Source organism: Piliocolobus tephrosceles, chromosome 18 (assembly GCF_002776525.5).
Source record: "Piliocolobus tephrosceles isolate RC106 chromosome 18, ASM277652v3, whole genome shotgun sequence".
In the NCBI taxonomy this organism is placed as follows: Eukaryota; Metazoa; Chordata; class Mammalia; order Primates; family Cercopithecidae; genus Piliocolobus; species Piliocolobus tephrosceles.
The window spans coordinates 59,554,325-59,576,965 of record NC_045451.1 but is presented as its reverse complement, the minus strand read 5'-3'; positions in this window follow the sequence as shown (position 1 = coordinate 59,576,965).

The following is a 22,641-nucleotide window of genomic DNA, read 5'->3' as shown; positions in this document are numbered from 1 at the left end:
GACCTGGAAAGGGGAATGACTTGCCCAAGGTTATATAACTAGCTGGTGGCAGAGCCACCATTAGGGGTCACTCCTCCTAATCCCAGCCCAGTGTCTTTCCCACCATACTATGCTCTTGAAAAATGATGGAACTACATGGAATGACTGAATATTCTGTATTGATAGACTCTAAAATAAAAATATTTCCCACCCATCTCTGTGGCATGGGTAGATCTTCAGAGCTGTTAAGACCCTCCCCTACCAAAAAAATACCACACACACACACACACACACACACACAGGCACTTTGCCAAGGGGATAAGGGGTAATGAAAAACCCTTGGCAAGTGGATACTTCAAAGCTTTAGAGAGTTTATCTGAAGAAGACTTTGAATAGAGTGCAATGTTTTATGAGTTCTCCTAATCCCCCAGTAAATGTGCCTTGCTGAATAAGCAGAAACATTTTTAATGACTGCTAAAGAGTTATAGACACAGGCCTGTGACTGGGTATTAGAGCAGGGTTTCCTAGGACCTTTAGTCTCCTGCACTCCAGGACTGGAAGTGGAATTTATAGCTATGCCACTGGTTCTGAGCTAATAAATTTAGAGCCCAAGGCTCTTTCTTCTGAAGGTTGGTGGCCACTTACTGTTTACTCAGTGCTAGCAACTGCTACTTCTACCACCACTAATTATCTCTACCTCTATTGCCACCACTAAGAATGTCCTTTTAGCTCATTTTAGCCTCACAGTATCCCAGAGAGGTGTGTCATATATGAGTTTAAAATCCCTTCTTCAGGTAGGAAGAGAATAGTGTGCTAGCAATTGAGATGGGCTCAGTACACTTTGTAGAACTCGAGCCAGGAAAGGAAACTGAGTTTCAGGAAGTCCAGGGGAGCCAGGTCAAAGTGTAAGAGATGAGAGGCCCAGAGAAAGAAAAGACCTACAGCCCCCATGCTTCAAACTCCTGAGAAGAAGACTGAGGTCAGGACACATGCTGGACAGCTACGGGGCTGTCAGGGCATCAAAGCCAGGAAGCCAGATGCTGCCTTGGAGCTGGAAGCTCTCCCAGCTCTGCTCTGCACCATCCCTGCCTCTCCTGCTTCTGGGGCCTCTGGGTAATTCCATTTCAGGCAGGAGCTTCAGTCGGGTTGGAATTTTAAGAATTTGTCCAGTAATTTGCAGCTTACTATCCAGGGGTGGAATGAGTAAAATGGGGCATTTTCAGGGCAGATTTTAGAGTCGAGGCTATAAACCCAAGAGCTATGACTTCCTGGGTTCTCCTTCAGGACTCACACTGGGTCCCTTAAACTTATCCTCTCTTTTGCAGTAGCCCCAAGTGGAGGGGTTCATTTCATGTCCTATGTCTTATACCCCTCTTGATAATTAAAACTCATTTTTAGGAGATGGGAGATTTAATTGTTACTTTACCACTGTGTAGATTTGTGTGACATAAAGGCAAGTCTAGCATGGCATAACAAAACCCACCAAAGAACACAGGACAAAAGAAGGTACTGAACACACAGAGTGAAGTGAACCCAAATTGCTATGGTCTCTACCTTCTGCATCAAAGAAGACAAAACAGGAATTGGGAAGAGTCAAGATCAAGATGGGCATGGACTCTTCCAAGGATAAATATGTACAGAAGAGTTGAATGATGAAATCAAAATTCAGAAAAGGGAAAAACACATTTTTCAAAATAACAAGTTTCCAAAGCTATTCATGTAGGATATCTGATTTTTTTTTTTGAGTGGACATTTAAAACAAAAATCAGAAAAAATGACAACATATTTCTACCCAGACTAAAAATGTTCTCGTGTCCTTTTAAACTTCTTCCATCCTCAGGACTGGTAAATCTTTGTACCCTAAAATGGGTTGGAAGGAAAAAAGCAGTGACTCATATCCCATGCTGAAAGCTTGATGATTTTCAAGACAAGAAAAGGCTGTGGGAAGTCTCAGAGTCCAGGAACAAAAGGCAGACAAATATTTTGGGAGTGAGAGGAGAAGCAGGGACTGCTGGAGGGAAAAGAGAAAAGAGAGTATTAAGAAGAAGAGAAGGGAATCCACATCGAACACTTTTTATTAGTCAAGTAAGATTTTCACAAAGATTCATTAAAGACAGTAAGGCCCTACACTTGCAAATAAGGCAAGAATAATGAGCTAATCTGAGAGACTACATTCAATTTTCCAACCCTCAGTACAACTCTGTAAAGTCTAACATTGAGAACTTCTTAAAAGTTCTGGATATGTGTCTCCTAGGACCAATCACTCATGTTATGACGACTAAGTTACACCTAAGATATTTTAAGTACGGATCTTGGAGACACCCTGGAAAGGTATCTGTTTTGTCAAGAGAAGAATCCAGAGGATTTCTGTAGAAGTGCTTTAGTGAAATAACCACATTGAAAATATGTTCCAAGGTCACCTACTTGTTCTGCAGAGTTATTTAGCTCTACTGGGGGCGTCAAGGTGGAAACATTGATATTACATCAATTGTATTAGGTAGACACAGTTGTGTGACAAATTTTAAAATGTGACCCAACTCTATGCTGTGTACAAGAAACTCACTTTAAAATGAGTTAAAAGGTTAAAAGTAAAAGAATGGAATAAGGCAGGTTAAAAGTAAAAGAATGGAATAAGATGTATTATGCAAACACTAATCAAAGGAAAGCAAAATTGGCTGTATGTTTTTTTCCTCTGTTCTTTCTTTTTTCTTTTACTTTAAGTTCTGGGATACATGTGCAGAATGTACAGGCTTGTTACATAGGTATACACGTGCCATCGTGATTTGCTGCACCTATCAACCCGTCATCTAGGTTTTAAGCACCGCATGCATTAGGTTTTTGTGCTAATGCTCTCCCACCGCCTGACCCCCACCCCTTGATAGGCCCCAGTGTGTGATGTTTCCCTCCCTGTGTCCATGTGTTCTCATTGTTCAACTCCCACTTATGAGTGAGATCATGCAGTGTTTGCTCTTCTGTTCCCGTGTTAGTTTGCTGAGAATGATGGCTTCCAGTTTCATCCATCCTGCAAAGGACATGGACTCATTCTTTTTTATGACTACATAGTATTCCATGATGTATATGTGAAAAGTGGCTATATTAATATCATATAAAATAGACTTCAGATCACAGAAAATTATCAGAGATATAGAGGGACATTATATAATGAAAAAAAGGGTCAATTCACAAAGAAGACATAGCAATCTTGAATGTGTGTGCACTAAACAAAAGAGCCACAAAAATAGATGAAGCAAAACCCAAAAGAACAGAAAGGGGAAATGAGCAAATCCATAATTATAAATGAAGACTTGAATACTTATCTTAACAATTGATAGAACAACTAGACAGAAAATCAGCAAGGATATAGAAGAAGCCAACACCATAACAAATAGGATCTAATTGATATTTATAGATTAACACCGAACAGCAGGAGAACACACATTCTTTTCAAGCTCCTACATAACAATATCAAGATAGACCACATTTTAGGCATAAAACAAAACCCAACACATTAACATTAACATAACATTAACAGAATTGAAATTATTAAGAGTGTGTTATCTGATTACAATGGAATTGAGCTTGAAATTAATAACAGAAGCATAACAGGAAAATCTCCAACACTTGGGAATTAAACAACACACTTCTAAATAATCCATAGGTCAAAGAGAAAGTTGCAAGGAAACTTTAAAAATACATTCAACTGAATAAAAATGAAAATATAATGTGACAAAATTTGTGAGGCATGGCTAAAACAGTGACGAGAGTGAACTTTATAGCACTAAATGCATACATCAGAAAAGAGGAAAGGTCTCAAATTAATCATCTATGTCCCTGTCTCAAAACCTAGAAAAACAAGAGGAAATAAACTCCAAGCAGAAGGAAGAGCATAATAAAGATACAATCAGAAATCTATGAAATCAGAAAAAAGACAGAGAAAATCAACAAAGCCAAAGGCTGGTTCTTTGAAAAGATTAATATAATTGACAAATCTCTAACATGATTGAGAAAGAAAAAAGATTAAAATACAAATTACCAATATCAAGAGTGAAACAAAGGATATCAATATAGGCCCTGCAGACATCAAAGATTAAGAATGGATATTACAAGCAATTCTACACACATAAATTTAACAACTTAGACAAAATGAACCACTTTCTCAAAGAACACAAACTACCAATGCACCCAATATGGAACATACATAATTTGAATAGAACTACAACTACTAAGAAATTGAATTCATAATTTATAAACCTCCAAGAAATAATCTCCATCCCCAGATGATTTCACTGGAAAATTTTACTAAATGTTTAAAGTAGAATGAACACCAATTATGCACAATCTTTTCTATAAAAAACAAGATAAAAGAACACTTTCAATTCATTCTATATAGATATAATTACCCCGATTTTTTTAAAAGTAAGTTTAAAAAAAGAAAGAAAGAAAAAGAAAATTACAGACCAATATCCCTCATGAATATAGTTGTAAAAATCTAGGTCAATAGAATTCAGCAATATATAAAACTTCATAAATACACACACATTTATAATTATAAACCATGAACAAATGGAGTTTATGCTAGGGATGCACAAATAATTTAACATTTGAACATCAAAATCTATCAGTGTAAATCACTGTTAACAGGCTAAATAAAAAACAGCATGATAATGTCAACCATGCAGAAAAATCATTTCACAAAGTTTAATATTCATTTATTATAAAAACACTAAAACACTATTTATCATAAAAACATAGACACTTGTTCAATCTCATAAAGAGCTTCTATAAAAAGACCTACAGCTAACACTATACTAATGTTGAAAGACTAAACTTTCCCCTAAAATTGGAAATAAGGCAAGCATATTCACTCTCACTACTCTTATTCAACACATTGCTGGAAGTTGTAGCCAGTGCAATAAGGCAAGAAGAGGAAATAAAAAGCATGTAGATTGGAAAGGAAGAAATATAATTATCTCTGTTTGCAGATGACATGATTGTCTAAGTGGAAAATCCCAAGGAACCTACCACTTATTAGGACCTCTTGGACCTAGTAAGTGAAGTCAGCAAAATCACAGGATGCAAGATAATCATACAAAATTCAATTGTATTTTGATATACTATCAATGAGCACATGGACAGTAAAATTAAAATACAATGCCATTTATGATTTCTCAAAATAAAATATTTAGGTATAAATCTAATCAAACATCCACAAGACTTATATACTGAAACTACTGTATATACAATGCTGGTGAAAGAAATCGAATATCTAAATAAATGAAGGGGCAGGATGTCAATTTTCTTTAAATTGATATATAGGTTTAATGCACTTCATATCAAAATCCCAGCAACACTCTTTATAGAAATAGACAAGAGTATTTGAAAATTTACATAGAAAAGCCTATAGTCTATTTCAAGAGTTATTATATAGCAATAGTAATCAAGACTATATGGTATTGTTGAAGAGATAATGATATATATCAATGAAACAAAACAGAGAACCCCAAGATAGACCCCTGTGAATATGTCCAAGTGATTTTTCAGAAGAGTGCAGAAGCAATTCAATGGAGGAAAGATTTTTTTTCAACAAATGGCACTGGAGCAATTGGATATCCACAAGCAAAAATAAATAAATGAACCTCTGCTGGGCGTGACAGCTACACCTGTAATCCCAGCATTTTGGGAGGCCAAGGCAGACGGATTACTTGAGGCCAGGAGTTCGAGACCAGCCTGGTCAACATGGCAAAACCCCATCTCTACTAAAAATAAAAAAATTAACCAGGCTAATTTAAAAATTACAGGTGGCACACACCTGTAATCCCAGCTACTCTGAAGGCTGAGACACAAGAATCTCTTGAATCTGGGAGGCAGATATTACAGTGAGCCAAGATCACACCACTGCACTCCAGCAGGCCCACAGAGCAAGACTCTGTCTCAAAATAAATAAATAAGTACCTCCGTCTTATGTAGTAATTAATACAAAATAGATCACAGATTTAAATCAAAACATGAATCTATAAAATTCAGAAAAAAACAAAAGAAAGATGCTAAGCAGAGTGTTTACACTTAACATCACACACATGAACCATACAAGGAAAAACTGATAAACTGAATCTCATCAAAATTAAACTGTTGCTCTGCAAGCTATGGACTGGAGAAAATATTTGCAAACCACATGTATGACAAAGGGCTAGTATCTAGAAAATACAAAAGATTCTCACACACAGCAATTGAAATAATCAAACAATCCAATTAGAAAATGGGAGAAAGGTATGAAGAGACACTTCACCAGAGAGTGTATACAGATGGCAAATAAGAATATGAAAAAAATGTCCAAAATCATTAGCTATTAGGGATGTGCAAATTAAAACCATAATGAGGTGCCACTACTCACCTATCAGAAAAACAAACATTTAAAAATAGTGAAACACTAAATGCTGGTAAGAATGCAGAGAACAGAGATCACTCATGCTTTGCTGGTGGGGATATAAAATGGTACAGTCACTCTGGAAAATAGTTTGTTAGTTTCTTAAAAACCTAAACATGTAACCTAGCAGTTATACTCCTGAGCATTTATCCCGGAGAAACGAAGACTTATGTTTACACAAAAACCTGTTGATAGCAGCTTTATTTGTATTAGCCCAAAACTGGAAACAACCCAGATATTTGTCAAAGGATGAATAGTTAAACAAACTGTGGTACATTCATACATGGAAGTGTCTCAATAATGAAATGAACAAACTATTGATATACACAACACTCTGGACAAATCTCTAGAGAATGATGCTAAGTGAGAAAAGCCAGTCCCTAAAGATCACAGACATTATTATTTCATTTATACAACATTCTTTAAATGACAAAATTATAGAAATGGAGAACAGATTAGTGGTTTTCAGGGGTTAAGGAGTAGATGGGTACAGAAGAGGAGTTAATATGAGCTACAAAAGGACAATCTGAGGGAGGCTTATGGTGATATTCTGTAACTTGACTACATCAACATCAATTTCTCAGTTGTGGTATTATGCTATAGTTTTGTAAGATGTTACCATTGGAAAATGGTACATGAGTGCTCTCTGTATTATTTCTTTCAGCTACATATGAATTAACAATTATCTCATAATAAAAAGTTTGATTTAAAAAAGTTATTTCAACTTATGATAGCTCCAAAAAACATAAAATGCAAAGAATAAATTTAATGAAAGATAGGAAATACTTCTACACTGAAAACTACCAAATGTTGTTTAGTGGAATTAAAGAAGGCCTAAATAAATGGAGAAATATACTATGCTCATGGGTACAAAAAGGTAATGTTGTTAAAATATCAACTTTTCTGAAATTGATTCATAAAGTCAGTGCAACCCCAATCAAAATATAAGCTGATTCTAAAATGCATAGAAAAATGCAAAGAAACAGAATAGCCTAAACGATTTTGAAGAAGAACATTTGAGAATTTCCAGTCTCACTGTAAAGCTACTATAATCAAGATAATGTGACTTTAGTGTAAGAATAGCCATATAGGCTGGGTGCGGTGGCTCACACCTGTAATCCCAGCACTTTGGAAGGCCGAGGTGGGTGGATCTTAAGGTCAGGAGATCGAGACCATCCTGGCTAGCACAGTGAAACCCCGTCTCTACTAAAAATACAAAAAAAAAATTAGCCAGGTGTGGTGTCAGGCACCTGTGGTCTCAGCTGCTCAGGAGGTTGAGGCTGGAGAATGATATGAACCTGGGAGGCAGAGCTTGCAGTGAGCTGAGATCGTGCCACTGCACTCCAGCCTGGGCAACAGAGTGAGACTCTGTCTCAAAAAAAAAAACAAAAACAAAAAAAAGAATAGCCATATAGATTAATGGAACATAGCAAATCCAGAAATGAGCACACACATATATGGTCAACTGACTTTCAAAAAATGTGCCTACATAATTCAATGAGAAGAAAGACTATTTTAAACACATTTTGTTGGAAGAACTGGATATCAAATGGGAGGAAATGTCCCCAATTCCTACCTCACACAATATGCAGAAATGACCTAAAATGGATGCTAAAATCTTAAAATATAGTTAAAATTATAAAACTTCTATAAGAAAACATAGGAAAAAATCTTGGCAACCCTGTATTAAGCAAAATATTTCTTAGGACACAAATAGCACAAACCAACACGGAAAAAATGATAAACTGTATTTCAAAAAGTAAAAAACTTTCTCTTCAAAAGATGTTATTAAGAAAATGAAAAGGCAATCCACAGTCTGGGGTAAAATAATTGCAATGCATGTATTTGACAAAGATATGTATCCAGAATATATAAATAGCTCTTATAAATCATTAGTAAGAGGACACACAACCAATTTAAAAATGAGCAAAGGGTTTGAACAGATGCTTCTCAAAGAAAATTATACAAAAGACCAATGAGCACATGATCAGTTGCTCAATATGATAAATCATCAGAGATACGCAAATTAAAACAATGATAACATACCACTATACACCCACTAGAATGACTAAAATTAAGAACAAACAAACAAAAAAAACAGACAACTCCAAGTGTTGACAAGGAGGTCTCCTAAATTGCTGGTCAAAATGTAAAATGTCATTACTACTTTGAAAAACAGCTTGACAACTACTTAAAAAGTTAAACATACACTTACCATGTGACTTAATTATCTAATCAAGTGTACTTACCCAAGAGAAAGAAAAATATCTGTTTATACAAAGACTTGCACATGAGTACTCATAGCAACTAATTCATAATAGTTATAAGTTGGAAACAACCCCCAAAACCAATAAGAGTTGAATGGATAAACAAATTGTGCTATATCTATACAATGGAATACTACTCAGCAATGAAAAGAAACAAATGGTTGATAGATGACACACGAATCTAAAAAGACATTATACCAGGTAAAGAAGCTAGACACAAACTACACAGTGCATGATTCCACCTAAAAAGGCTAAACTAACTCATAGTGACAGAAAAGGAGGCCTGGTGTGTATGTCAGGAAGATGGGTTGTCAAAGGCCTCAGATCAACTACTGCCCACAGTCAAAGGTGAAAGAGTTGACTGTAAGGTGAAATAGGAAGATTTTTAGGGGTGATCTAAATGTTACATATCTAGATTGTGGTGGTGACATAGGTACATAAATTTGTCAAAACTTATTGAATTGCATACTTAAAATGAATGCATCTGATTGTACTATATCATTGCATGTAAATGATCCTGGAACCCTACCTCACACCAAACACAAAAATTAATTTGAAATGGATCATAGATCTAGATATAAATTCAACCTATCAAACTTCTAGGAAAAAAAAATAAACCAAGAGAATAATCTTTATGAGTTTGTCAGCAGATTTTTTGGGGACACAAAAATCACTAAAAAGGGGGGAATCAATTAATTTAAGTCTCCCCCAAAAAATCTTTCTCTTCTTAAATCAGTAGTTATAATCCTAGCAGCACATTTAAGTCATCTGGAGAGTATACAAATAAAAGCAAAATACCCATCCCAGACTAAATAACTGAATCACAATATCTTCTTGAGAAACACTGACTTAAAGTTTGGACTCTATTGATTTTCAAAGCACAAATGTGCCTCACAGAGAGGTTATGTATCCTTACATTGCTAACGTATGAAATTTTTTTTTGCATATGAATACATAAATGGAGAAAGTAAGTTGCATATACACATATTAATTTATTCAATTTGATTATTATGTATCAGGGACAATGTTGGATGCTTAGTTACAAAAAGACTCAGACACAATCCTTGGCCACAATTATAGGAAGAGTCAGAGTTCTAGGTGGGAAAAAGTTGTGCAAATATATGACGTGCATACACAAAGAGATAGATTTCATCTTGTGTGAGTGTCTAGAAGAGGAGTTGGCAAAGGCATTAGAGAAGAAGAAGGGATTTCCATTAAGCCAAGTCTAAAAAGATGATTACGATGTGATCTGGTTGTCCTGAGAGGAGTTGGCAAAGGCCCTAGAGAAGAAGAAGGGATTTCCATTAAGCCAAGTCTCAAAAGATGATTATGATGTGATCTGGTTGTCCTGAGACAACTTGAGTGACCACACCTCCCCAACCCCGCAGCCAACACACACACATTTTTGTGCACATACAGGCAACATACGTATTTTTCAAAATCCTAAGTAGCCATGCCTGCCTTATAGTTAACGTTTCAAAGATTCTTTCTCTACCCATTGTCCTAGATCAATATCAAAACAGAACGAAGAAAGAAGCTTAAGGGAGAAAATCCAGTGCATCTTCAGATTGTTTCCATCTTTCTGACCTCAGGAGGTCCAGGGAGGTAGGAAGAACCTTTTCAAACGTTTCCTCATATTGTTCCTCTATTGTCCTCTCCAGCTGGTGAGCCCCAACATGGTGGATCTGAAAAAGCTAGTGAGGCCAGACAGAATTTCTGATGAGTGGCCATTTAAATTCTTTAGTAACATTTCCTCTTACAATCTGAGCTCTTATCCTCTGACTTGTTTCCTTAAGTTTCCATCAAGCTCATCAGTCAGGTTAGTTGGAATATACTATTCCCATGCTTCCTCCTTTTTCTGTTAGAGAATAAGGTATATTATATAACTCCTTCATCTCCATAGAAATACAGACAGGCTAGCAGCAGTTTTGGAAAAACATCCCAACTGATTTTAGGGCATTGAGGCATTTGATGGGAGGAAGCTATCTACACAAACAGTGAATGCTGTACAAACAGCAATCTCTACAGAGAAAGTTGGTATTTATAGATACTCGTTTATACCCCATGGCAAGATAGATAGATAGATAGATAGATAGATAGATAGATAGACAGATAGACAGACAGATGGATAGAAATATATTTATACCTGTTTATCCATTGAGTCAAACAAATAAACACACATAGATTACAAAGGTCCTTTTCTCTTCCCATGCCTGAGGAGAAAGGAGGCCTGTGGGTTCTTTCCATAGATATGCATCACTCCTGAGAAGCACACTCACATCTTGTTTATATATTACAGCCTTCCGCTACTTCACCAAATGTCTCCTGGCCTTTGCTCAGTGAGCCAGTTGAGCTCCCAGAAAAATCCTTCATTCTTTCCCAACTGTGCCTCCCAAGACAGATGTTTTATATCAAGGACACCAAGTCCTGCCCTGAGGACTTAGCCAGCAAAAACTCACTAGAGGCCCTTGCCTTCAGGAGATGATGTAACCTTGGAGAGATGTGTGCTACAATCTCCCTGCAAAGGCGGAAGACAGTGTGAACTCACAGGGGACCCAGGCCAGGGTATTGGGTGGGCCATCCCTCTCTCTTGTGATGAGTGGCTATAGTGTGTAAGTCAGCCTGGGAAAATGTCTGCTCAGTCCCAGGAGTGGATTCCACAGTTCTTTGGTTGACAGTTCAGTTCCCACCATCTTTTGCTTCCAAGTCTTCTTCTTAGGGCAATGCTGCAGGGTAAGTCCCTCTCCTGTTTTATTCAAGAGCACTCCTGGTATGGTACCATCATCTATGCAGAGAGCAAGGCTTCACGTGTCTGCAGGGTCTTCTGGTAAGTTGGATATCACAAGTGAGAACCCAGCAGTCTGGGCACAGTGCTCGGAGCAGTGTAAAGGGCAGTCACATAGCCAAGTACTCTCCAGGGCAGGGCAGGCCTTGCCAGTCCTCACTCAGAGATGTTCACACCAGCCTTGTGTACGGCATGCTTAGCTCTCTGATTTCTGAGCCCCCAGCCATCACAAGTAGTCAATTCTCAAGAGAGGCTGAGTTGGGAGATGGACCTAGCGACATTGCCCAGCACAGAGTAGGCACTCAAAGCATATTAGATGAACAACAGAATGATCAAACAGCATCAAAAAGGCACAGCTAACAAGAAGAGGGGGCCCAGGAAAACCAATAAGTAAAATTGATGCTTTCGTGCCTGGGCCCTTTAGGACAAGGAAAAGAACTCAGGATTGCAAACTGCTAGTCTGAACTAGGGACTTCACATTTATTATCTGAGTCACTCATGTAGTCATCCTGGGAGGCATTAGGAACACCCTTTTACAGATGCAGAGGTGGAAGCCTGGAGAAGGGAAGTGGTTCCCCCCAGGTCCTCCATCCAGTAAGGGGCAAGGCCTCAGTCCCAACAAAGCTCTACCTCTGTTACAGCTCATAGCTCAGTTTCCTCAACTACAGAAATGATACAGCTTTGCTTATCAAATGGGGTGGTTTTGAAAGCAATATATTTAAACTCTTTGGATTAAGACCCTATTAAATTTGAATATGGATCCGATCTAGGGAGAAGTTTACTTTTGTGCTATTCATAAAAGAAAAGGTTTAGAAAGCCAAGAACCGTGTAAACCACACTGCTGGGTGGGAGAATGTGAAAAGTATGTAAGCAAATAAACTGTCTCTAAGCACCTCAAACATAAGACAAACATTTATTTGCATATAGATGAGTGATGTGATTGCTTCTGCCCGGAACCATTTTTCACTTTTCTGTCTTTTCCCCTTTTTTCCAACTAACTCTTATTTATCGTTCAAGTCATGCCTTAACTGTCACGCCCTATGGGAAGCCTCTACTGACCCGTGCTCTAAGTGACTCACTTCTATTATACTATCCTGTGTCCTCCATTATTTTAATTACTTGTTTTTTATCTGTCTTCCTTTCCAGGCAGCAAATTCCACAGTAACAGTAGCAACGATGTCCTTAGCACTTAGCACAGTCCCTGGCATACTGCCAAAAGTACTTGTAAAATGAATATGTGAAGGAATAAATGATATGCTAATTACAAATCACAGGTTCCTCTAACAAACTTTTCCCAAACAAGTCACTAAGTGGATTGAATAGTCACTCCTTTAACTGCTTGTTCTCTCTCTGTGCCTTTTTCAACAACTTTTGATTAAATGCCTGGTGTTCATCAGATTCCATGCTAGATGAAATAGACACACTTATCTGCCCTATGTAACCCACTGCATCCTGTTCACATGTCTGTAGAGTGCCCATAATGCTTTGTAGCACTCATCTATTTACACGTTTGTCTCTACAACTAAAAGGCTATAAGCTCGTAGAACTCAGAGTTAGGGTATTGTTCATCTTACATCACTAGAACCTGGCACAGTGAGTGGTAGAGAATAAGTACTTTATAATTGTATTTGGAGTAGTGAATAAAATATTTTAAATTGATACAGCCCTTAGGAAATCAGTCTGGCAAAATGCATTGAATACCTTAAAATACATATATTGACTAATTCTAATATAACCTAAGTAAATCATTCCATCTTAAACAAAAATGCCTATGTAAAAATATTTGTCAATTATAGTAGCAAAACTTGGGTATGGGTTAAATGTCTATTTGTAAATAAAGGTTAAGTAATCAACCACACACATGTCTATACATTGGAGTATTGTCCGGGCTTTATAAACAATGCTAAGGAAGAGCACAGAAAAGTGATCATGAAGTCACTTCTAATTAAATAAAATTTAAGTATTAAAATTGTATTTTAAATACCATATGCATGTATTCATTTTTGAAAAAAATTAAAACAAGCTAATTACAGGAAACACAATACATGAAAGAAATAGACAAACATATCATGTGTTTGGTGAATGATCAATGGGCATTTTACTTTTATTTTCTTATGTGTTAAGTAATTTCCAAATTTTCTTAAATAAGTTTGTTCTTTTTTTTTTTTTTTTTGAGACAGAGTCTTGCTCTGTCGCCCAGGCTGGAGTGCAGGGGCACGATCTCGGCTCACTGCAAACTCTGCCTCCCGCCTCCCGGGTTCATGCCATTCTCCTGCCTCAGCCTCCCAAGCAGCTGGGATTGCAGGCATCCACCACCACACCCGGGTAATTTTTTGTATTTTTAATAGAGACAGTGTTTCACTGTGTTAGCCAGGATGGTCTTGATCTCCTGACCTCGTGATCCACCCACCTCGGCCTCCCAGAGTGCTGGGATTACAGGCATGAGCCACCATGCCTGGCAAGTTTGCTCATTTTATAATGAAAATAATGTCATTGAAGACTTCCATTTCCAACCATTACAGAGTAATAGGAACCAAAATTTGCCTCCCACCCTAAACAACTATAAGACTGAACAAAATATATGAAATAACAGTTTTAGATATTGAACAAGAAGTGGCAGAGAATAATCCAGGAGAAAAAGTAAACAAATGATGTAAGCACTATGAATGCCCCAGCTCCAGGTCACAACAAAAGCAGAAGCAGCCCATGTATAACCTGGAGGCCTCCCTGAGTTGAGGAAACAGAGTTCAGAGTTCAAGAGGCAAGAATTCTCAGAATAGAGCACCAGAGAGGAGAGAGCTTCACAGAGAGAGCGTCTCAGAGAGTTGAAGAGGATTTCCCTTGAGTCTTCTCAAGGGAAACTAGTAAGACTAAGGAAAGAATCACCAGAAAGGAACAGGCTTTTCTTAATGAAGAATTGAAATTACTAATTCAATCTCTTATTATAGATCTATTCAGATTTTCTATGTTTTCTGATCATTTTTGGTAATTTGTTTTTCTAGGGCTTTGTCCATACCACATAGGTTATCTAATTTGTTAATATACAGTTGTTCATAGTATTTCCTTATACTTATTTTATTTCTGTAATATCAGTAGTAATGTCTCCTCTTTCATTCTAAATTTTAGTGAGTCTTGTCTCTGTCTCTCTCTCTCTCTCTCTCTCACACACACACACACACACACCACTATCCGTTTACCTGAATGTGAGTCCATTTTGTTGATGTTTTCAAAGAACCAACTTTTCGATTCATTGATGTTCTCTATTGTTTTTCTGCTCTATTCCATTCTATTCTATTCTAACATTTATTATTTATTTCCTTCTGCTTGCTGTAGGTTTAGTGTGCTCTTCTTTTCTTGGTTTCCTAAGGTAAAACATTAGGTCATTAATTTGACAATTCTCTCTCTCTTTTTTTAATACAGGTATTTGTAGCTATAAATTTCCCTCTATGCACTGCTTTAGCTGATTCTCTTAAGTTTTGCTATGTTGGAAAAGAAAAACAATTACCACACGTTCTCACTTATAAGTGGAAATTAAACATCAGTATACATGGGCACAAAGAGGGGAACAGTAGACACTGGAACCTACTTGAGGGTGGAAGGTGGGAAGACAGTGAGAGTTGAAAAACTACCTATCAAGTACACTATGCTCACTACCTGGGTGACAAAATCATTCACACCAAACCTCAGGGACACACAATCTACTCATGTAACAAATCTGCACATGTATCCCCTGAACCTAAAATAAAAGTTGAAAAAAAGAGATTTGGTATGCAGTGTCATCTCAAAGTACTTTCAAATCTTCTTTGTAATTTATTCTTATACTCATTGGTTATGAAAGAGTGTGTTCTTTAATTTCCACATGTTTGTGAAATTCCCAATTTTCCTTTTCTTACTGATGTTTAATTATATTTCATTATAGTTAAAAATACTTTGCATTATTTCAATTCTCTTAAATTTTTTGATGTTTCAATTCTTTTAAATGTTTTGATGCCTAGCATATGGTCTATCCTGGAGAATGTTTCATGCATTATTGGTAAAAAAGTGTCTTCTGGTATTATTTAATAGAGTAACTTAGAGACGTCTGTTAGGTCGACTATTTGGTCTATAGTGCTGTTCAACTTTCATGTTTCTTTGTTGACATTTTGACTAGTTATTCTATCAATTATTAAACACGGTGGATTGAAATCTCAAACTATTATTATTGAATTTCTTAATTCTCCTTTAATTTTGACAATTTTTCTTCATTTAATTTGGTAATTTGTTGTTCGGTGCATATATGTTTATATTTGTTTAATCTTTCTTATAAATTGACCTTTTCAATATTATGAAAATGTTCTTCTTTGCCTCTAGTTACAATTTTGTCTCAAAATTTATTTTGTCTGATATGAGTATAGCCAGTCAAGTTGTCTATTGTTTTTTGTGTGCATGGTATATCTTTTGTCATTATTTTACTTTCAATCTATTTGTGTCTTGAATCTTAATTCTATTTCTTGTATGTGGTTTATAGTTGGAATATGTTTTGTTTGTTTGTATGCTTACTTTTAAAATCCATTGTGCCAACATCTGCTTTCCACTAGAGCACCTATCCCATTTACACTTAATGTAACAAATAGTTACATTATTGTAATTAATTAGAAGGTAGGATTTACGGCTGCCCCTTTGTTACATATCTACATGTGTTATGTCATTTTTGTCCTCTATTTTTTCATTACTGCATTTTTTTGTCTCAAATAGGTATGTTCTAATGTACCATTTAAATTCCATTGTTCTTTCTTTTACCAAGTTTTTGTGAGGTGCTTTCCTAGTGTTATTTAAACCAGATAGGAAAAGTGTCTCCAAAATATATTTATAGTTTTATATGTACCCATGTAGTTATCCTTACTGATGCTCTTTATTACTTCATGTGGATTCACATTACCATCTAGCATTCTCTCATTTCAGCCTGAAGAACTTCCTACTATTTCTTATAGGGAATGTGTTTTAGCAACAAATTCTGTTATATTTTTCTATGTAATATCTCAGTGTCTGCTTTATTTTTGAAGGATATAAAATTTTTGGTTAACTATGGGGTTCCCCCTCCCACCCACCCCCAGCACTTAATAGATCATCCTTATGCCTTCTGGCTTCCATGGTTTCTGATAAGAAGTCAACTGTTAATCTTATCAAGGAGCTCTTATAAGTGATGACTCACTTTTCTCCTGGTGCTCTGAAGATTCTTGTCTTTGGTTTTGGCAATTTTATTATGATGTATATAGATGTGAATTTCTTTTAGTTTATCCTACTTGGAGCTTGTTGAGCTTTTTGGATACGCAGATTAATGCAGTTCATTAAATTTGCTAAATTTTCAACTATCATTTAAAAAATATATTTTTTGGCTGGGCGCGGTGGCTCAAGCCTGTAATCCCAGCACTTTGGGAGGCCAAGACGGGTGGATAATGAGGTCAGGAGATTGAGACCATCCTGGCTAACACAGTGAAACCCCGTCTCTACTTAAAAAATACAAAAAACTAGCCAGGTGAGGTGGCAGGCACCTGTAGTCCCAGCTACTCCAGAGGCTGAGGCAGGAGAATGGCATAAACCCGGGAGGCGGAGCTTGCAGTGAGCTGAGATCCGGCCACTGCACTCCAGCCTGGGCAACTGAGTGAGACTCTGTCTTAAAAAAAAAAAAAAAAGAGGTTTCATTGGACTTACAGTTCTACATGGCTGAGGAAGCCTCACAATCATGGCAGAAGGCAAGGAGGAGCAAGTCCCATCTTACATGGATGGCAGCAGGCGAAGAGAGAATGAGGAAGATGTAAAAGCAGAAACCCCTGATAAAACTATCAGCTCTCGTGAGACTTAGTCACAATCATGAGAACAGTATGGGGGAAAAAAACTATCAGCTCTCGTGAGACTTAGTCACAATCATGAGAACAGTATGGGGGAAACTGCCCCCATGACTCAATTATCTTCCACCGGGTCCCTCCAACAACACGTGAGAATTACGGTAGTACATACAATTCAAGATGAGATTAGGGTGGGGACACAGAGCCAAACTGTACCGCTGACTTTTCAACTCCAGGTATTTAAATATAATTTCTATCTTTTTATTGACATTCTCTATGTGGTGACACATTGCTCTCATACGTTCCTTTAGCTTTTAAAACATGGTTCTTTAGTTCTTTGAACATACTTATAAAAGCTGCTTTCTGTCTAGTAAGTCCAACATCTGGGCTAACTCAAGGACAGTCTCTATTGACTGCTTCTTTTTTTCCTCCTGTGTATGGACCATTCTTTTCTGTTTCTTTGTAGTTATTACTATTTGTTTGTATAGTAGCTTTTCTAAACCTACTCTGTAAAGTCTGAATTTCTTATTATGAGCAGCCACTGAGGACTCTGCTCAGTTCTCTTAATGATCAATTATTGATTTGGCAGAGATTTCCTTAAATGCCTTGAACCCATAAGTCTCCTACCGCTTATCAAGGGACCCTGTGTGTGTTAGGTCACACCTTCAATGCCATAGCCTTCATTGCCTGCATGTGTTAGACCTCAAGGTCATCCAGAGATAAGAGATTAGGGCCTTCTCAGTGCTTTCCTGGCCATGTACACAGCCTCACATATGTGCTTGGTCTTCTAGACCCCAGGAATATATTGATGCTTTGAATATCTCATTCCCCAGATCTCTTACATTTACTTTATTTATTTTATTTTATTTTATTTGGCCCCAGCTGGTACAGACATTGCTATAGACAGCTGTGACTTTAGATAACTATACTGATTGTTTTTGATACACATCCTTGGGATCAGGCTTTTCAGACTGAACAAGCTTTGAGTCAGGTCAAATATTGACAAACCCTACAAACAGAGTTTCTCTGGGGAACTTTCATAGAGGTCAAACATTTTCCCTTTTTGAGGCACCCCAAAGCCATTTGATCCCTTCCATTGGCAATTAGGTTGCTGGTTTTCATGGATGCCATGGTTATGAAACTACTGGTCTTCAAGGCTATTGCAGAGCTGAGGAGAGGGAGATGGGACTACAGCAGGTTAATGCCACAAATTTTGCTGTTTTTACTGAGATTCAGCCTTTTAAAAAACTAGATTGTTGTAAGACTTTGCTTAATTTCCAGAGTTCTGAAAATATTGATTTCAACAATTTTTTATGTTTCTTTTTTTAGAACTTTTATTTTAAGTTCAGGGGTACAAGTCTAGGTTTATTTCATAGATAATACATAGGTAAACTCATGTCATGGGGGTTTGTTGTATAGATTATTTCATCACCCAGGTATTAGGCCTAGTACCCATTAGTTGTTGATCTGATCCCCTCCCTCCTTCCACTCTCCAACTGAGAGGCCCCAGTGTGTGTTGTTCACCTCTATGTGTCCATGTGTTCTCATCATTTAGCTTCCACTTATAAGTGAGAACATGCTGTATTTGGTTTTCTGTTGCTGTGTCAAGTCTGCTGAGGATAATGCCTACCAGTTTTATCCATGTCTCCACAAAGGACATGACCTCAGTCTTTGTTATGGTTGCATAATATTCCATGGTGTATATGTACCACATTGTCTTTATTCAGTCTATCATAGATGAGCATTTAGGTTGATTCCATGTCTTTGCTGTTGTGAATAGTGCTGCAATGAATATATGTGCTCATGTGTCTTTATAATAGAATGATTTCTATTCTATTCCTTTGGGTATATACCCAATAATGGGATTGCTGGGTCAAATGGTATTCCTGGTTCTAGGTCTTTGAGGAATTGTCACACTGTCTTCCACAATGGTTGAACTCATTTATATTCCCACCAACAGTGTAAAAGTGTTCCTATTTCTCCACAGCCTTGCCAGCAACTGTTGTTTCTTGACTTTGTAATAATCGCCATTCTGATTGGCACGAGATGGTATCTCATTATAGTTTTGATTTGCATGTTTCTAATAATCAGTGATGTTAAGCTTTTTCTCTAATTATTTTGGCCACATGTATGTGTTCTTTTGGAGAGTGTTTGCTCATGTCCTTTGCCCACTTTGTAATGGGTTTGTTTGTTGTAAATTTGTTTAAGTTCCTTATAGATACTGGATATTAGACCTTTGTTGAATGCACAGTTTGCAAAAATTTTCTCTCACTCTGTAGGTTGTGTGTTTACTCTGTTGATAATTTCTTTTGATATGCAGAAGCTCTTTAGTTTAATTAGATCCCACTTGTCAATTTTAGCTTTTATTGCAATTCTTTTTGGTGTTTTCCTCATGAAATCTTTGCCCATGCCTATGTCCTGAATAGTATTGTCTAAGTTGTCTTACAGGGTTTTTATAGTTTTGTTTACATTTATGTCTTTAATCCATCTTGAATTAATTTTTGTATATGGTGTAAAGAAGAAGTCCAGTTTCAATCTTCTGCATGTGGCTAGCGGATATCCCAGCACCATTTATGGAATAGGGAATCCTTTCCCCATTGCTTGTTTTTGTCAGGTTTGTTGAAGATCAGATCATTTCAGGTGTGCAGTCTTATTTCCGGGGTCTCTATTCTGTTCCACTGGTCTATGTGTCTTTTCTTGCACAAGCACCGTGCTGTTTTTGTTACCATAGCCCTGTAGCATAGTTTGAAGTCAGGTAGTGTGATGCCTCTAGCTTTGTACTTTTTGGTTAGGATTGCCTTGGCTATTCAGGCTCTTCTTTGGTTCCACATGACTTTTAAAATAGTCTTTACTTGTTCTATGAAGAATGTCAATAGTAGTTTAATGAAAATAGTAATCAATGTATAAATTGCTTTGGGTAGTATGGACATTTTACTGATATTGATTCTTCCTATCCATGAGCATGGAAAGTTTTTGTTTGTGTCATCTCTGATTTCTTTGAGCAGAGGTTTGTAGTTCTCCATGTAGAGATCTTTCACCTCCCTAATTAGCCATATTCCTAGGTATTTTAATCTTTTTGTGGCAATTGTGAATGGGGGTTCATTCCCAATTTGGCTCTTGGCCTGATTGTTGTTGGTGTATAGGAATGCTAGTGATTTTTGCATACTGATTTTGTATCCTGAGATTTTGCTGAAGTTGTTTATCAGCTTCAGAAGTTTTGGGACTGAGACAATGAGGTTTTCTAGATATAGGATCATGTCATCTGCAAACAGGGATAGCTTGAGCTCCTCTTCCAGTACTATGTTGAATAGGAGTGGTGAGAGAGGGCATCTTTGTCTTTTGCCTGTTTTCCAGGGGATGCTTTCAGCTTTTGCCCATTTAGTATGGTGTCAGCCATGGGGTTTGTCATAGATGGCTCTTATTATTTTGAGGTATATTCTTTCAATACCTAGCTTATTGGGAGTTTTAAACATAAATGAATGTCAAATTTTATCAAAAACCTTTTCTTCATCTATTAAGATAATCATGTGGTTTTTGTTTTTAGTTCTGTTTATGTGATGAATCACATTTATTGATTTGCATATGTTGAATCAACCTTGCATCCCAGGGATGAAGCCTACTTCATGGTGATGGATAAGCTTTTTGATTGCACCACATTTTCTTTATTCAATCCATCATTGATGGGCACCTGGATTTATTTCATGTCTTTGCTATTGTGAATAATGCTGTAATGAACACACGAGTGCGTGCGTCTTTAGTAGAACAATTTATTTTCTTTTGGCTATATACCCAGTAATGAGATTGCCTACTTTTTAATGAGACTGATTTTTCCTTCTTGTAAATTTGTTTAAGTTCCTTGTAGATTCTGCATATTAGGCCTTTGTCAGATGGATAGGTTGAAAAAAATTTCTCCCACTCTGTGGGTTGCCTGTTCGCTCTGATGATAATTTCTTTTGCTGTGCAGAAGCTCTTTAGTTTAATTAGATCCCATTTGTCAATTTTTGCTTTTGTTGCAATTACTCTTGGCAATTTCATTATATCCATATTCTGAATTCTACTTCTGTCATTTCAGCCATCTCAGCCTCATCCTGCTTCTGAACCCTTGCTGGAGAGGTGATGCGGTCATCTAGAGATAAGAGGGCATGCTGACTTTTTGTGTCTTCAGCGTTCTTGCACTGATTCTTTTTCATATTTGTGTGGGCTTATTTATCTTCAATCTTTGAGGTTACTGACCTTTGGATGGAGGATTTTGTTTTTTTAACAGTCTGGTCACCTTTCCATAGGGTTGTTGTGGTTTGCTGGGGGTCCACTCCAGTCCCTAGTCACCTCAGATTTTCCAGTACCTGGAAGTATCACTAGTGAAGGAGCTTCCTTTGGGAGCTCCATCCCAGGGAGGTACAAACCTGTTGTTGGCCCGAACACACCTGTACATAGTGACTGGAGACCCTGGTTGGGAGGTCTTGCCTGGTCACTCAGGAGGAACGGGATCAGGGTCCCACTTAAAGAAGCAGTCTGGCCATGCTTTCGTAGAGCAGCTGGGCTGTGCTGGGGGATCCCTTCCTCCCTCCATCAGTTTGGACACTCCAAAGTCTGCAGGGTGGAATATGTGAGTTGCCCAAACAGCAAAGTTAGTGGCCTGCCCTCCCTCTGGGAGCTCTGTCCCAAGGAGAATTCAAATTTCTGTTAGCCAGAGAAATTCTGGTTCTCCACTACCAGCAGGGGTGGTTGGAGGCCCTGACTGAGAGGTTCCACCCAGTGAGGAGAAAAGGGATCAGGGATCCAATTAAAGAAGCAGTATAGTCATGCTTTTGTAGAGCAGCTGTGTTGTGCTGGGGTACTGCTTCTGCCCTGGTCGACTTGGGTTCTCCAAAGTCTGTAGGCTAGAAAAGCAAGTCGCCCAAACAGCAAAGATAGCAACCCACCTGTCCCTCTGGGAGTTCTGTCCCAGGGAGAATTCAAATGTCTGTCAGCTGGAGAAGACTAGTGGAGGTGGCTGGAGGCCCCAGTTGGGAAGTCAAGCCCAGTGAGGAGGAACAGACCCAGGACCTTGGCCAAAATGCAGTCTGGCCAAGTTTTGGTAGAGCAGCTGTGCTGTGGTGAGGATCCCTCCTCCCTCCATCAGTTTGGACTCTCCAAAGCTTGTAGGGTTGAATGGCTGAGTCGCTCAGACAGTAAAGATGGTGGCCCGCCCCTCCCCGAGGGACCTCTGTCCCAGGGAGGCACAGCACTGCTGCTGGTGTCTGAAATTCCAAGCCAGGGGGTCCTATCCTGTGAGGTGCCATGGAAGTTACTGCTGGACTCCCTGGATTCAGCCTCTTTCCTAGGGTTATGTACGGGGGTCTATTCTCCCGCTTTGCTGGA